The following is an 18,056-nucleotide window of genomic DNA, read 5'->3' as shown; positions in this document are numbered from 1 at the left end:
AACACATGTATTGTACTTTATGTTTCCCTTATAGTTACCTTTATTGATGCCCTTTATTTTCTCATGTGAATTCAATGTACTTTTTAGTGTCCTTTCCTTGAAATCTGAAGGACTCCCTTTTAGTTAAGAGTTTTCTAAGAAATTATTTTAGGGTGTCTTCTAGTATTGCAGGGTGAATTCTCTCAGTTTTAATCTGTAAATTTCTTACTTTTTCCTTCACTTTTGAATAACGGTTTTAATGGACATAGAATCCTTGGTTGACAATCATTAAAAAATTACTTTAAATATGTCACATCAGTGCCTTATTACCTCCATGGATTCTGATGAGAAATCAGCTGTTAAATCCAATTTAGGATTCGCATGTTGATGAGTTGCTGCTCTCTTGTTGCTTTCAAAGTTCTCTTTCTATTTCTATAGTTTATTATATGCCTAGATCTGAATATCTTTTAGTATATTCTACTTGGAGTTCATGGGCTTTCCTGGCTGTGTAGGTTGCTGTTTTTTATAAAATTTTGAAAGTTTTTAATGATTATTTCTTCAAATATTATTTTGCCTCTTTTTCCCCACCTCTGCTCCTTCTAGAATTTACATTGTGCATATGTTTGTACATTTTATGGTGTCACACAAGTCTCTAAGGCTTGCTTAATTTTTACTCATTTCTTTTCTGATTGTTCCTCAAGGTGGATGATCTCAACGGACCAATATTCAAGTTTGCTGACTCTTTCTGACAACTCAAATCTGCTTCAGTACCTCTAGTGAATTCATTTCAATTATTGTACTTTTCAACTCTAGTGTTTATTAGTATTCTAAATTTGGGGAGACATTGCTTACAAATTTTCCTTCAATTCTTAGACATGGATTCCCTTAGTTTTTGAATATATTAAAAATAGTTAATTTAAAATATTTAACTAATAAGTCTAACACAGCTTCCTCAAAAATAGTTTGTATTTACTAATTCTTTATTCTTGTGTAGAGGCCATTGTTTCTTATTTGCATGTCTCATAATTTTTTTGAAAACTGGGCATTTAAAATAATATAACATGGCAACTCTGGATATTAGAGCCCCCTTCCCAAGGGTGTATTGTTGTTATTCCTGTGTTGTCATTTGTTGTTGCTGTTTGTTTAGTGACTTCCCTGGACTAATTCTATAAAATCTACGTTCTTTACCAAACTGGCCACTGATATCTCTGCTCAATTAACTTAGTGGTCAGCCAATTTTTGAACAGAAAAATCCTTAAATTACTCAAACCAATCAGTTTTCTCGGGCTGTGTATGTGTATTGGGTTGTCTCTTTAATACTTAGAAGTTTAGACAGCTCTAAACATGTTAGAGCTAAAGCCACCTATGACAACATCTTCTTCCCCAGTTTTTCTTTTTAATATTTCTGGTCAGCTTCTTATTTGCCCACCTGATAGCTCCACCTCAGGCAGCTACAATGTCAAACTATTACCACTGATTTTTCACAAATATTTCAAGTGAAAATGCTGTTTGCAATGAATAAGCGCTGATTCAGGTGAAATAAGGACAAATCCTGTGAGTAAGGGTTTTCAGGGAACCTCCAGAAAATTAATGACAATTAATTGAGAATAATGCTTTGGAGGATCTCCAAATCTGTTCTACTCACTGCAGTGATCGATAAGCTATTTTCTACCTCCATTGCAGAGCTATTGATTTTCAAGATTGTGATCAAGCTAGGGAGAGTGGGACGGAAATAGAGGAAGTTAAACTACCACAAAGCTTGAGGTCTTATCAAGACCAGACATTTTTCTTGAATAAATACTCCTCTAATTATTCTAAGACTTCGGTTAATTTCTAGAGTTACGGAAAACTATATTTTGACTACTTTGATAATACTGCCATTTTTTTTTTTTTTATGGAGGAGCAGATTTTTGAAAGGTTCTTATTCTGTCATTCCCAATGACCAAATTAATGAGTTTGAGCTTGGTCAATTTCTTAATAAATAAATCATATCCTAAATGTATTTTCCAAGGTGAAACTTGACTTTCTGAATATGAAACAATATTTGAAAAAGATACTTTTATTTCAGTTAGCACTGGAAATAATAATTATTTTTTGGCAGTAATTTTCTTGATTTTAGTAAATTATCTAAGCTCATTCAACATTTGTTTAATTATTCATGAATACTAAAATAAGGGTGAGGTGCCTTGAGAACGTCCTTTGATTTAAAATTGCATACCCCTTATTATTTATAAAATCCTGAAGGATAATTATTTTTCAAATTACATGGAGCAAAGGATAAAATTATGCAATTATAAACAATGTTAACACTTCAAATAAAATTCCAATTTATTGAGTTTATATTCAAGTTTTAAATTGTTTATAATTTTTGTGTTATCCTTCAAATTTTAACAAAAATAGAATTGTACCAAGATTATAAATATTTTACCAATATAAATCATATTATCAATACATGAAGATTTTTGTTTTCTAATTGAGATTGTTCCTTTTATGATCATATACCTTAAATGTTCAGCTAATTTTCAGATAAAAGCATTCTACCTCCTCATTGCCATTTTTCCCAATATTTTATTTTGTTCCCATGGTATTCACAAAATCATGAGAACAAAGGTTTTTGTGTGTGTTCATTTTTCACATTACTTTATAAATTTCTAGTTACTGCTCTTTTAATCAAAAGCCATTAATTAAATCCCCTCCATGTCTTAGCCATTGTGTATATATATATATCCATAATTAAGAAATTTACAGATAAAAACAGAGAATTCACAATATGTGTGTTTTGTTTGTAACTCTTTAAAATCTCCTATCTAGTTTAAAAGACCAATTCATAAAGCAATAATTATAAATCTGTGTTTATGGATATATATTATACGTATAATATATATATTATATATATAATGGCCATTAATTAAATCTCCTCCATGCCTCAGCCATTTTATATATATATATCCATCAACACAGATTACATAACTATTTTCTTATTTTTAGATATTTACATTTTATATAAAGACCCATTTATTCTTCAGGGTTCTGCTTTCATGATTATTATTAAATAACTATTAAATGTTCTCTAATGAATCAAATGAAATGCTGTTTCCTATAGCCTAATAACATGGGGGGGACAAAAGTAGACAAACAAAAATTTTAAGGTAAATGAAGTGAAAATAAAAGGTTGATAGAGGTAAAATTTAAAAGAAAAGGCAAGTGAGACCTCAGTTTTATACACACACACACAATGTTTATAACAATATAAAAAATGGTGAAAGTAAATCTAGTAAGATAAATGCTACAAGTTGAGGGCTTTAAGAAAAAGATATATAGACTAAAGTAGTTAAGAGCGACCATCCCAAAGTCTAAGGTACTTATGTACTGAATCCTGGCTATGTCACTTCCAGTGAGTGAAATTAGGCAACTTATTTTATTTCCAAATAAAATGTGTTACATTATGTAAGAAGTTCTCTTTCTGGAGAAAATTTGATAATTTGATGCCTTTACCTTTGTAAGTCTATGCCTTTGTAAATCTATACCTTTATTCTCTTAGAAGTAATGCTTAAACCTGTGCATTTAACAATTGGATTAAACTTTAGATGCTTAAATATCTGCCCTAGTAGAACATTCAATTTTTTTCTCTATGCTTAAGACATTCAAAATGTATATCATACAAAATAAAATTTCTGAACTAAGTCTTAAAATGAAATGTATCAAAATAATGTCATTTTCCCTTCAGAATATATAACATTGTATAAATTGAAAAAGAGTCTAGATTCAATATTATGTGAAGTGAATTCATTTAAAATTGCCTGAAAACATTGTTCAGTAATTCTCAGGAAATAAAATGCTTTGAGCACAGGGTAAAGATCATTTGTATATTTATAAAGTTAATGTTTCTTAGATTATTTTATTTTGCTGATCAAATACATTTTATTGAAAAATAAAATTAAATCTGCTACAGTGTTTTTGGATGGCATAGAAAATAAAATTGAAAACGTGTGATATTCTTTATGTCCATGATTGTGACTAGATTTGGATTCTAACTCATGCCTTACAGCATACATGTAGTGTTTAAAATAACCATAAAAATTTGAATAGAAGATCTATATCAGTGAAATTCAGTAAGAAAGAGTTCACAGTGTGTACTTGGGCTTTCTATGCAGAACAAAGTCAAATTATGTCTAAATTCATTAAGATGTAAACCTCTGTAGAACCAATGACTTCATTACTCTGATCCTCTGTTCAAGGACTAATTATAATCAATATCTAATATCCATTTAGAGACCTCTAAGATTGTGTGAGATGCTAACAATTGCAACAAGAAATGAACATCTTTAGAACTTGTGAATTATTTCTTGTGACCTTGCAACTATTGACCTTTTCTACAACTGACAATTTTTCTTTTTTTAAGAATCAAATCCAGGTTAGGTTCTGTGCTGGAAACTTTAAATATGTACTCTCATTTAATCCTCACAAAAATTCTAAGAATAAATACTATTAATCCCATGTGAGCGATAAGGATAAGTAACTTGCTAAGGTTAGCAACTTTGCTGGCCAGTTGCAGAGGTATACTCTTTCCTAAAGTTGTGGTCTTTACATTGAATGGCAGATTAATTTTGGAAGTGAGAAGGTTTTACATCATTAGTCACATTTTTATTAGAAAAATCTATTGTCAATTTCTAGGCAATTCCAAATGCTCACAATAGCTAGAGTAATACTTCGGTAAGCTCCTACTATTTAAAATGGCATTTTTATTTTTTAAAAAGTTTGAATCAATAAACAAATATTTACAGATATATTTAGCTTGAAAAAAGTACTGGCATAGAACATTCTGTAATATATCCGTATTACCTTTTAAGAATCATGATTTTTGTAAGAGTTAACAAGCATTATAAAAAATTAGATATTAATAACCCAAGAAGGATAAAAGAATATTTTATTAAAATGTCATATATATATACATATTCTCACCCTTTTCACCAGATCATTAAATTATTAAATAACCATAAATGAGTCAAATATCCATTCTTTGCCATTATCCCATCCCAGATCAATAATCCTGATTCATGATAAAATTTGAGATCCACTGTTTTAAAATAAAAATTAAACCTGGGAAGTAATAGTCACTTTAAAGCATAGCCTTTACAAATGGATAGTAATCTGTATTAAGAGACTATCAGGTGAGTAAACTAAAAAACCTTTGGTTAAAGTGTGTATTCCTTTTGTCTCCCTAACTTCTTTGGAACTATTATAAATATCATCATTATCTTAATAGCATTTTTAATCTATGTTTAAATTTTCTCTCCAGTTGTTCAACTCCTTCTAGTAGGGTGAATAATAGCCACTCAAGTATATCAAATCCTAATTTCTGCAAGCTGTAAATGTTACTTTATTTAGAAAAAGGGTCTTTGCACAGTAATTAAATAAGGATCTTTGGATGGGGAGATTATCCAGGTGAGCCTTAAATGCAATCACATGTGTGGCCACAAGCCAAAGACTGCTGGCAGCCACCAGAAGCTGGAAGAGACAAGAAGTGGACTCTCCCCTAGAGCCTCCCAAGAGAGAATAGCCCTGCTATAACCTTGATCTCAGACTTCTGGCATCAAGAACTGTGAGAAAATAAATTTCTGTTGTTTTAAGCCACTCAGTTGGTGATAATTTGTTACACCAGCCACAGGAAATGAATACACTCCCCTATGAGGGAAGGAACTTTTTATCATTTTCATCTTGCAGCCTCACTGCCTGAAACAATTGTTGGTTTAAAGAGCAGTTCTAAATCTTGACTGCAATTCAGAATAATCCCGATTTTTAAAAAGTTACTAACGCCCAGATGAAATCTCCCCACTACAGAAATTCTGACTTAATGGCTCTGAAGTAAGACTTGGGCATTGGTATTATTTTTAACTCTTCAATTATTTAGTGTGTAATCAAAGGTGAGAACCACAGGCATCAAGAGGGACTAAATGAAAGGGGAATTAGTAAGGTCTAGTAGCTAAGGGCACTGACTGGAATTAGACTGCCAGGAGCCCAGTACAGCTCCACCATGAACTAGTTGTGTGAGCTGGACCACGTTGCATACTTCTCATTTTCTCCATCTGTTAAAAAATTAGACGATCAAATTATCTTTATTATAGGGTTATTTTGAGGCTTAAATGAGATAATTCGGATGTTTACAAATATAGTGTCTCCCCCATTGTAAATGTTCTATAAAATAGATCTCAATGTTGGAAAAAAAATTTAATTTCACAATTCTTTAATCAATCATTTTAAAGTTAGGTTAGTTAGACTAAGGATTTTAATCAAAATAAATCTTTAAAGTTTATATAAACAATTCTTACAGTTATTAATAAATTTTGTTTCAGTTATTTAAATTTGCTGAGCCTCTGAAGTTGTTAGATAAAAGTTCATAACCAGTAATCCAGAGACTTTGACAAGCAAATTTAAAGAAATCTTATAATTGGATCCCTTCTATTGACTTATGCAATATGTTCTCTTTTAAAGTAATTGCATTAGAATTCTCTTGTTTAAGTTAAAATTTGTAATGCTTTGGATAGTAGAGTATGGAGCAACATTTTGTATATAGTAGAGAAATGGCAATCTTTCCAAAGAAGTTTTTTCCTTTTTTTTTTTTTTTTTTTTTTTTTTTGCTTTCCCAAATCCCCATCTGTTTTGCTGATGTGCCAATATCTGGGGTCTGTTTTTCATAACATCATTTTGTTTGTGAGGATGTCTGTTCCTGAGAGTTCAGAAGCTGGCTGACAATAAAAAAAGTGATCCCAATGAGGCCAGAAAATATCCTGAAAAATAAAGCTAAAGCCAAGAAAGACACTGCACCCTGCTGGCCAGTGGCACAGAGAGCCTCAGCAGAAGAGGAAGGACAGCAGCTTTGGACATTCCTCTAGAGTCCCTCCTTGGTGGCTGGAGATACTTCCAAAAAGTAGCGACTGAATATGAGAGTTGCATCAAAACTGCTGATTGTCCCCTCCTGCATCCATGAATGGTTTAAACAAAACAACTCTTCGTGAAAAAAACTGTTTAATTTCACAAAGAGAGATTAGAGAAATGGCAAATAACATACTTTAAAAAAAAATCTCTGAAGCATCAAAAAAAAAAGGCAACTAGGAAGAGGGACAGAAAAACAGAGTTTAAATACTTTTTAAAAATATTTAATAGTTTTGTGTCCATATTTAACTAAAAGAAGACAGTTTGAGAACTGCCTAGAAATGTTTACGTTTTCCTCTCCGATAATTTTGCACAACTGATAAGTTTATCTAATCTACTCAACACTAGGAGAATGAGTAAGTCAGAAAGGACGATTTCCTTCCCTTCTATCTTTAGAAGGGGCATCAAAATTCTTAAAGAATTTTCTAGGCAATTTATCTTTGCTGCAATTTTACGTGCAATTTTCTAGTGTTGTATGTGGGTCAACATTATTAGTCTATGTTGTAGATGCTATGAACATAAGCATACAATCTTTTAAGTTTTACCTACATGTGAAAATTGCCCATGAAAAGAAGTTATTATAACAACAGTAAGAATATTTATTCTTTAGAATTCCCACTTGCTATAACAATAACATAAAACCTTTAATCTTATATCATTTTCTATTTGTATTCTGGGAGACAGCATGGATGCTATGAATTTACATTGGCATTATATCAAGGGTTATCCTTGACTTAAAGATTATTTTCATTCTGATGGAAAATAAGAAGTCTTTTTTTCTTGGATAATATGATAGTGTGGTGTCCTTATGGGAGGTGATGGATAGAGGTTTGAAAAATGCCTACAAAGCAGCCTATGAAAATTCCTATGATAGAAGATAACTGGGAAGAATTCATGGACTACTGTTTTTTTTTTAAAACCTCAATTTTATCAACAAATAGTGCAGAAAAAACAGGTGAGTCCAGAGTGCCCAGGAAATGTGCAAACACTCTTTTTAACAGTCCAGCTCAGACTCCATATTGCAGGCTATCAGCTGGATAGCCATTGAGCTGGGCTTTCATTTGGCAAGAGGAAAAAGAAAGAATGTGATCCCACCCTAGCTCTGTTTAATCACTTTCAAATAAAGTAACTCAGAATGCTACAAATATGTAAGAAAGGTGGGGCGGGGTGAAAAAATGTCAAGAGTATTATAAACCTAACTTTGGAAATACCAAATTTCCTAGTTAGTTCTATGTCTATGCAAATTAAAGCATGCATTCAGGAATTAGCTGTACGTTTCTAAAACTTTTTGTAAAATTCCATTTCAGTGGAGATATCATGATGTGCTATATCCCTTTCCCCTCCCTCTGGCTTTAATTCAGGTGATAGACCGGAAAAGGAGAGTTCCAGAATCCCGCCTTTTCCCAGCTAGGCATAGCTTTTTCAGCTTGAGGTATAACAATTGTAGGAAATGGTGAATGATGGAAACATTTTCCTAGAAGGGGAGTTTGAAACCTAGGAGAGCCACTCCTATTTGAACTATAACTACTTACAGAGGCATGAATCGGAGGAAGCTTGCCACACTGAGAAAGCCTGAACAGACCAACTTGACAGACTAGATTGTCCCTTCCTGAAAGTGATGGACTAACACACTCCCAGGATGCACCTTCCTCTGATATTTCCTGAGCTTAGCCTCATTATTTAGCTACTCCTAGGTTTCAGTGGAAGGGATTATAACCTACATTTTTTTAAAGAATACATTTAAAAAGCAACTGCTAATAATACTCTCAAGCAATAAACCATATATGTATACTATTTCCCTCATGTGTTAGCATTTCTTACAAGAGGCAAGTTGCAAAGGAAACACCTTAAAGATGGCTTGGCATTTTTAAGTACTCAAAGGAAATTCAACTGCTGAGAGGCTGGAAGAAAACTCATATTACCTGTAGTTTGAAAACAAGTAATTCCCATTCCTCATACATAAAATTTACAGTCGGTATTCAGATGAGAGTAAATTATTCAGTAGCTGTCAGGATTTTCATTTTTCAAAAACGTAAAATAAATTGCCTTGGTTGTTGTCTTTTAGCTCTTTTTCTTGCAGTTATAAAAACAATTATATATGAGAAGCAATTTGTATTCAAGATGATTTAAAAATTGATACTGTCATTATACTAGGCAAGGATGTCATTTACAGGATGGACATAGGCAGAGTTTTAATTGCATTTTGCTTTAAATACCATTGAAACAAATATACTATTCTACAGTTAAGAAATAAATTAATATGTACATTTTGTAGGGTGTTTTAGGATTCATTAATTTTTCCCCAAGGACACGTGTTTAGGAATGGGGCAAGTGTATGAAAACGAAGTCACAGAGAAAGGCCATTTATCACAGAGGCCTCAAGATTAATAATTAACAAACCATAAAGAGGTAGCAGATTAAATGCAAGTAAGGAACTTTAATTAAACAATAATGATGAGGATACAAGGCATTTCCTGAGGATTCATCCTTGATTAGAAGTTGTTGAAAGCATTTGGCCTTTAATTCTAGCCAGCCCTTAATCCCCAGGGAGTTTCCTGTGTCTTTACTTTATTGCTATTTTAAGATATATTAAAAGTTTTCACAGGGAAAATGGTAGATGATCTGCCTTATTTTAAAACATAATGTAGCTCAAAGATATTTAGAACTCTTTAGCCATTTCTCAGCATTTCATACAATTCTGGGTAGTATATTATATGTAGTATTACTACATACACTATTCACAATAGCAAAGAATTGGAACCAACCCAAATGCCCATCAATGATAGACTGGATAAAGAAAATGTGGCACATATACACGACAGAATACTATGCAGCCATAAAAATGGATGAGTTCATGTCCTTTGCAGGGACATGGATGATGCTGGAAACCAGGAAACTATCTCAAGCAAACTACCACAAGGACAGAAAACCAAACACCACATGTTCTCATTCATAAGTAGGAGTTGAACAATGAAAGCACATGGACACAGGGAGGAGAACATCACACACCAGGCCTGTCGAGGGTGGGAGGCTAGAGGAGGGATAGCATTAAGGGAAATACCTAACGTAGGTGACGGGTTAATGGGTGCAGCAAACCACCATGTCACATGTATACCTATGTAACAAAACTGTATGTTCTATACAGGTATCCCAGAACTTAAAGTATAGTTTAAAAAAAAAAAAACACATAAGTAACAAAACCTGAGGACTAGAATGTATTTACTTATTTATGCATCACTTTGTTCTCAAAAGGATGTGATTCAAAAGTATAATCTAAAATCAAAGCATGTGTAACTCATTCAATTATAACATGAAATTATCTTCATTTTCTAATAATGTTTACCAGCAATGCTCTGTCAAACCACTTTTCTGGTGAACAGAAGACTTCTAAAAATATTTGACAGTTTGATTTTCTAACTTTTGTAAAAGCAGGCTTATGCCAATTAATTTGACTTTGTCCTCTTCATTTTAAAGCTTCACTTTCATGATCAATTCAAAAGGAAAAGGGTATCTCATATTTTAGCTGTTGGTGAAGTGGAAGTCTCTGCTCTGTTCGTTATCACTGCTAACCTATTGCTTGCCTACAGAGCAAGAGTGACCAGTTTGACCTCAACAGGCATCATTAATGAATAACTCAATTCCCAGCGGCTTCCTTAAGTTTTGGTGGTCCCTGACAAGATGAGGTCACATCTTGCAACTGATACCCAGATTGTAACACCATATAAATTCCTCTTATGTCCAAACTTCTTTTGTGGTGTTCAATATGTAGTACTGTAAAGAGGCATAATTTATCTTCTGTATATCTAGGGAACCAGGAATTTAAGGGAGGGGACAGATCTTGACTCACTCTATCAAAATGCACTGTTATATCTTCAAAGGTCTCTCCTCCTAATCTGATATCATGAGTCAGGTCAACAATCTTGGTGGATAAGCAGTCATTCAACTGGAAAGGAGATGTCAGTCTTTTCTTCCATAGTTTAGAAGTTATTTTCTTCGGATTTTTCAGTTGAGAGCTAAGGAATGACTCCTATTCACAAACATGAATATCCTCCAGAAGGATGCCTTTATCTCCCTTAAATTTGTGATATCAATGCTGCCAATGCAGTGTAGTATCATCCAAAGGCATGATGAGTCTCATGCCTAGAAGTGGCCCTTCTTCAAACTCAATCTCAGGGAAACTGAAAACATTGCTCTCAATAGTTGCCCTGGAGACTGGGATTAAATCTTTGCTTGAGCACTTACACAGATAAAGTAGCTAACCTCTGTGGTTTGTGGCATAGGGATATTTCTCATTTGTGAATTAAGGATAACAAAAGTACCTACCATATACTGTTGTGAGAATTAACTATGTAAACAAACACAACTGGTTCACCTCCTTCTGTTCACAAAAATCCATCTCTACTTTTGTCTGTCTCGCTCTGTGCCCTGGGAGGCTGGCCTCTAAACTGCAGCATCCAGCCTCCCTTGCCTTCAGACATTGAATTGGTTTCAGTCAATGAGAGAGACCAGCAATAGACATCAGGGTATTGCCTCCTGTGTTGCTTTCTCTGTGATTTCGTGTTATGGTCTGGCAGAAAATGTTTCTCTATATTGACAGCTTTGTCTCCTGACTTCCAGGTCACCAGTTCTCACCCAGCTCTAATAACATTGCTCTCTCTATTTGCACCTTCACATCCGCAGGCAGTATGTCCTCCTACTGTTGCAGGTCCATGGTTCCCTGGTACAGTGACATCCAACATCCAGGTGTCAATAAGTGCCTCACAGTGTCTTTCTACATATTAAGATTTTCACTGGATGTTGTTTTTCAACTATATTTTTATTGACATATTTTCAGTTATTACAAATGTTTACAGGACCATATGATTTAAATCATATTTAGTTATGTACATGCATAATTCATATCCATACACATACACATGCAACTGGTCCATAATACTTAGCACAGAATGGTTCTCTCCACATACCATATTATTCTTTTTGTTAGATAAGTTGACATCAGATCCTTTATTTAAAATTTGCAATGGCTTTTCATAGCATTTAAAATAAAACCCAAACTCCTTACCAAACCCAACATAGTTTGACTCCAAGTACTTCCAAGTACTTTTTTTTTGAAACAGAGTCTCACTCTGTCACCCTGACTAGAGTGCAATGGCATCATCTGGGCTCACTGCAACCTCCACCTCACAGGTTTGAGTGATTCTCCTGCCTCAGCCTCCCAAGTAGCTGGGATTACGGGGGCCCGCCACCACATCCAGCTAATTTTTTTTTTATATTTTTCAGTAGAGATGGGGTTTTACCATGTTGGCCAGGCTGCTCTCAAAATCCTGACCGTAAGTGATCCACCCGCCTTGACCTCGCAAAGTGCTGGGGGTGAGCCACTGCGCCCGGCCAACTCCAAGTACTTTTTAGACCTCTCTCCTACTACCTCTCTTTTGCTTACCATGTTCCAGCAATACTGGACTTCTCATTATTCCTTGACCCCACCAAATTCACTAGCATACTTGGGAAACTTCCTCCTGCCTCCACAGTGAAAACACTTTACTAGGTCTTTCTATGACTAGGTTCTTCTCATTTGGCTCTGATAAAATGTCAGTCAAATAGCACTCCATTGCAGTCAATTGTTATTCCCTTCCTTGCCTGCTGTTATACTTCCTGCTATCTGAAATTATGTACTTTTTTGCATATTGGTTTACTGTCTGTTCCCCTACCAGAATGTAAACTCCAAAGCAGGTAGAACTCAGTCTTCTTTATCACAACAATCACAATACCTACACGTATGCTTCACACATAGCAGAAATCAGGTATATAGTAAGCAGTTGATAAATACGTTGACTGAAAAATGTTTAAAAAATAAATGAACCTTACATATTACGTAGTTCGTCTCCTTTATTTTACAGTTGCTGAAACTGAAACAGAGAGATTGAACTTTATTTTTAAAGATTCAATTACTTTTTATATTTTTTAGATTCAATTTTTCAAAGATTCAATAAGCCTAAGTGCTCTTTTTGTTAAAATTGTTTTTACTGTCAATAATTTATGTTTTCAACTTAAAGGAATATAAGATGATAAATGAGTCAATATGATTTTTTAAATTGTGAAAATCAGCACTTAATACTACAGAACTTTAGTAAATTGTGTTTATTATACTTTAAGTTCTGGGGTACATGTGCAGAACATGCAGGTTTGTTACATAGGTATACATGTGCCAAGGTGGTTTGCTGCACCCTTCAACCCATCATCTACATTAGGTATTTCTCCTAATGCTATCCCTCTCCTAGACCCCCACCCCCAGACAGGCCCCAGTGTGTGATGTTCCTCTCCCTGTGTCCATGTGTTCTCATTGTTCAACTCCCACTTATGAGTGAGAATATGTGGTGTTTGGTTTTCTGTTCTTGTGATAGTTTGCTTGAGACAGTTTCCTGGTTTCCAGCATCATCCACGTGAACTCATCCATTTTTATGGCTGCATAGTATTCCATGGTGCATATATGCCACATTTTCTTTATCCAGTCTACCATTGATGAGCATGTGGATTGGTTCCAAGTCTTTGCGGATCCCTTCCTTACACCCTATACAAAAATTAACTCAAGATGGATTAATGACTTAAACGTAAGACCTAAAACCTAGGCAATGCCATTCAGAACATAGGCATGGGCCATGACTTTATGACTAAAACAACAAAAGCAATGGCAACAGAAGCCAAAATAGACATATGGTATCTAATTAAACTAAACAGCTTCTGCACAGCAAAAGAAACTATCATCAGAGTGAACAGGAAACCTACAGAATGGGAGAAAATTTTCACAATCTATCCATCTGACAAAGGGCTAATATCCAGAATCTAAAAGAGAACTTACAAGAAGAAAACAAACAACCCCATCAAAAAGTGGGCGATACAGTACTATTAAGCACAGTCACCACGCTATACATTAGATCCCCAGAACTTACTTATCTCATAACTGGCAGTTTGTACTCTTTGACCAACATCTCCCGTCTTCCCCCACCTTCATCCAGCCCCTGGCAACCACCTTTCTACTCTCTGCTTCTATGAGGTCACCTTTTTTAGATTCTACAAATAAGTGAGGTCATGTAGTAATTGCATATGCCTGGCTTATTTCACTTAGCAAAATGTACTTCCACAGTTATCCATGTTGTTACAAATGGCAAGATTTTGCTCTTTTTATGATGGAATATTACTGGTATTTTCGTATATTTCTTATGACCCCCAAAATAGAAATAGAAGATATAACTGACTACTAGCAATATAAGTACAAGCACTTCAGCACTTCTTCCTGGGTGGCTTTTTAAAGTGTGATGCTTACCTATATAAAAAAATTCTCATGGGAATTACCGTGGTTTTAATGAAAGTTCCTAGTGTTGACACCGGATATAAAAACTGGTCCCATGAACTAACTCTAAGCCATTAAAATAGCATTTACCATTAGATAGGCTTTGTTACTCCTGTATCACTAGAACATTGTCATATAAATTATATTTAAACTTCCTGTGAAGACAATGAATGTTTATGGAAGGCAAGTAGTTCATTTACTGTTTGTCTTATCATTGTTATTCAACTATGAATATTATGCACCAAAAATATTTACCAGTTGTATTTAAATGACAAAATAAAAAGATATGATTATTTTACCATTGATAATGGGGACTGATTACATTAAGGAAGCCAAGTGTGTATGTGCGTGTGTGTGTGTGTCTCCTCAAGATATGCCTTATATATAAATAAAACAGATAATCACAATAATAGTTGTCATTTGGTACTTCAGACTTGGAATATGTGTGGATCCCAACCTCAGGTTGTAAACATTTACAAAATTATGAGTTTTGTAATTATAGTATACAAATACCATACTCATATCAGAACTATACATGATAAATTACTATACTTCAGGATAAAATGAAGAGATTCAAGGAGATGTTTCTGGGTGATATATTGCCAGTTTCTAAATACATTTTAAACACCCCAATTTACAATGAGACTTTTCAATAAGAGGATGCAGTGCTTCACCATGCTCCATTCTATTTTCAAAATATAAAGCTTAAGCTAGTACATCTGTTAAATACTGAAATAGCCAAAAGGAATCCCCAAAGAAATAGTCTGCTTTTTCAGGCAGTAACTTTTCCTTTTTGCCAAAGGTTTATAATCAGAGAAGCTTTACCCGGTCCAGGTGTGGTCATGAATACTGAAACACAGCTGCAAAGAAGCTAATCTGATTTTTTTCCTCTTTCCTTTCACTCCCTAACTGATGCAGTAAATATTGCCTATGTCTCTCTTGAGGAGAATTCACAGATTTATGTTTTAGAAAAGACTTTCTTCTTTCTGTTGCCTAGCAAATATGCTGTTGCGGCTAGATGAAAAAAATACATACAAGTGAAAGCTAGGCAACCTAAAACATTTTGATGTATTTATGTGTCCAGAACACAGGATAACGTTTTTTTTAAATACATTATACATAGTATAGGTTTGTAATTACTTATTATTTTACTCTGCATTTTGTAAAAAGGCTTTATGACAGTTTAGTGTAGATTTATGAGTCATGCATGAAAAAAGGTGGTTAATATTTTTTGAACATGCCAAATGCTACATAGTTGGAAAAATACATGAATGTTGGACTGTTCATGAGCGATGTAAGCTTATTTAATGGAATAATGATGTCTTCATTGTATTCTTTTTTAAATACCCCAAAATGCTTGCTTGAGAAATGAAATAGAAAATTCAAGCCTCCTCTGTGACTTCATCAACAAACATTTATTTAACAAACATGTACTGACTAGTTACCAGGTTTCAGGTTCTGTACTATGTTTTTGAAATGCTAAGACCAAACATCCCTGATAAGTTCATAACCTACTAGGGAAAACAGGAGTGTGAATAAATAAAATACAGTAATGACATATAATCAAAGTTCTTTAAGAACTTAAAGACAGTAGTCAAACTCTATTTAAAGGGTCGTCTGCAGTGCTTGTTAAAATGATCAGTTCTTGACCTAGACCTCCAATACACCACATCACAAACTTAGGGGTATGCCCAGGAATTTGTAGAAAATTTCATAAGCACCCCATGGTAATTCTACTGCACAGATAATTCAGTATCCACTGAAGAGGTATTTACACTTTCCAAAGATTTTAGAGAAAAGTTTCTTGAAGTCGATTATTGGGACTCAAAAGAGGTACACCAAATCATCACATTTCCATGACAGACCTCTTCAGGTAAATGAAAAACCAAATTTTTCATATTCATTCAATATCTGTATAACAATAATTTATTGAGTACCTAATCTATTATAGGTGCCTTACACATGTGCTAAAAATGGGCTTAGCAATATTGAGCCTCAGATTAGGAAGATGAGAGCAGGTTACTCTCACCACATGGCAGAAAGATGAGGAAAAAAATATGTCCTCTTTATCAGCCAGCTCACAGAGAATGTGAGATGAAAGGGCAGAAGCACACATGTCCAGTTCTTCCTTTCAAACTAACCAATCAGAAGTCTTTCTGTCTCTCCTTAGAGGGACAAGAGAGGATGTAAGTAGAGAACATAAAAGTAGAGATTATTGTAGAGATTCTTCCACATGGAAAAAGTCAGCATGTGTAGGAAGTATTTCCCTTCCCCCTCAATGATGACATCTGAAATGGGTCTTGGAGGAAGGGTAAGAGTTTTGCAATTCATGGGAGATTGTGGTGGAAGATGAGAAAATTAAGGCATGGAATGATAAACAAAGATGTATTCAAATCTAAGTCTGATCAATACCTGAGCTTAGTGTTTGAAATCTCCACACAAAGCAATGAAGAGCTTTCAGCTAATTTTAAGTCAATGTATAGAAAGATCACCTTTGTAAATTTTTTTTTTTTTTTTTTTTTTTTTTTTTTTGAGACGGAGTCTTGCTCTGTCACCCAGGCTGGAGTGCAGTGGCGCAGTCTCGGCTCACTGCAAGTTCCGCCTCCCAGATTCACGCCATTCTCCTGCCTCAGCCTCTCCGAGTAGCTGGGACTACAGGCGCCCACCACCACACCTGGCTAATTTTTTGTATTTTTAGTAGAGACGGGGTTTCACCGTGGTCTCGATCTCCTGACCTCGTGATCCGCCCGCCTCAGCCTCCCAAAGTGCTGGGATTACAAGCGTGAGCCACCGTGCCTGGCCACCTTTGTCTATTTTTGATGACAACTCTGGGATAGAAAAGAATTAGTGTCAAGGAGACTAGTTGGGAGGATGTTGCAATAATTTAAGGTAAAAATTACAAAGGCATGGATGAAGACCATGGCAACAGAAACAAAGCAGAGAACATGTTTTGCAGATGTTTAATGTGAACTGGTGACTAATTGCATGTGGAAGAAACATGAGAGAAAATAGGATTGAGTTGAATATGGGATTCTACTTTGAGAGATTTGATATAGTGCAACATGACATCAAAACATAAGGTCGACATGGGAATATAAAATGAGTTATGTTCTAGATATTATTGAGCCATTACATAACTAACACATGTCTTAGTCTTTTGGGGATGGTAAAAACAAAATACTATAAACCGGGTAGCTTACAAACAAACAAAAAAAGTATTTCTCAATCGTTTTGGTGGCTGGGAAATCCAAGATCAAGGCAACCAGCAGATTTAGTGTCTGATGAGGGCCCATTTCCTGGTTCACAGATAAGGCCTTCTTGCTCTGTCCTCACATGGTGGATGGAGCAAGGGTCTCTCTGGAGCTTCTTCTACCGGGCACTAATCCCATGCATAAAGGCTTTGTCCTCATGATGCAATTACCTCCAAAAGGTCTCACCTCCTAATACAATCACTTTGGGGGTTAGTACTTCAACATATGAATTCTGGAGGAACACAAACATTCCACCTTAAGAATACCCAAGACCCGAGACCTCATTTCAGATTCAGTCTTAGTCTCGGCTTTCTTTTCAGCAGTCATTAAGGACTCAGATTCTTTTATTTTTCTCCTGGACAGGACCATAAGCAGTTTCCCATCCCTTGGGAATGGGATTAAATATTGACTGCAATACTTTATTCAATACTGACTGCAAAAGGAGAACATATTCTTGCCAATATTCTTTTTTCTCGGCAGTGTAAAGCAAACAAAGAACAAAAACAAAAAACACTGAAACCCTTCTTGTTTTAAGGATATTAAAA

Source organism: Nomascus leucogenys, chromosome 22a (assembly GCF_006542625.1).
Source record: "Nomascus leucogenys isolate Asia chromosome 22a, Asia_NLE_v1, whole genome shotgun sequence".
Taxonomy (NCBI): domain Eukaryota; kingdom Metazoa; phylum Chordata; class Mammalia; order Primates; family Hylobatidae; genus Nomascus; species Nomascus leucogenys.
This window is presented reverse-complemented; position numbering follows the sequence as displayed.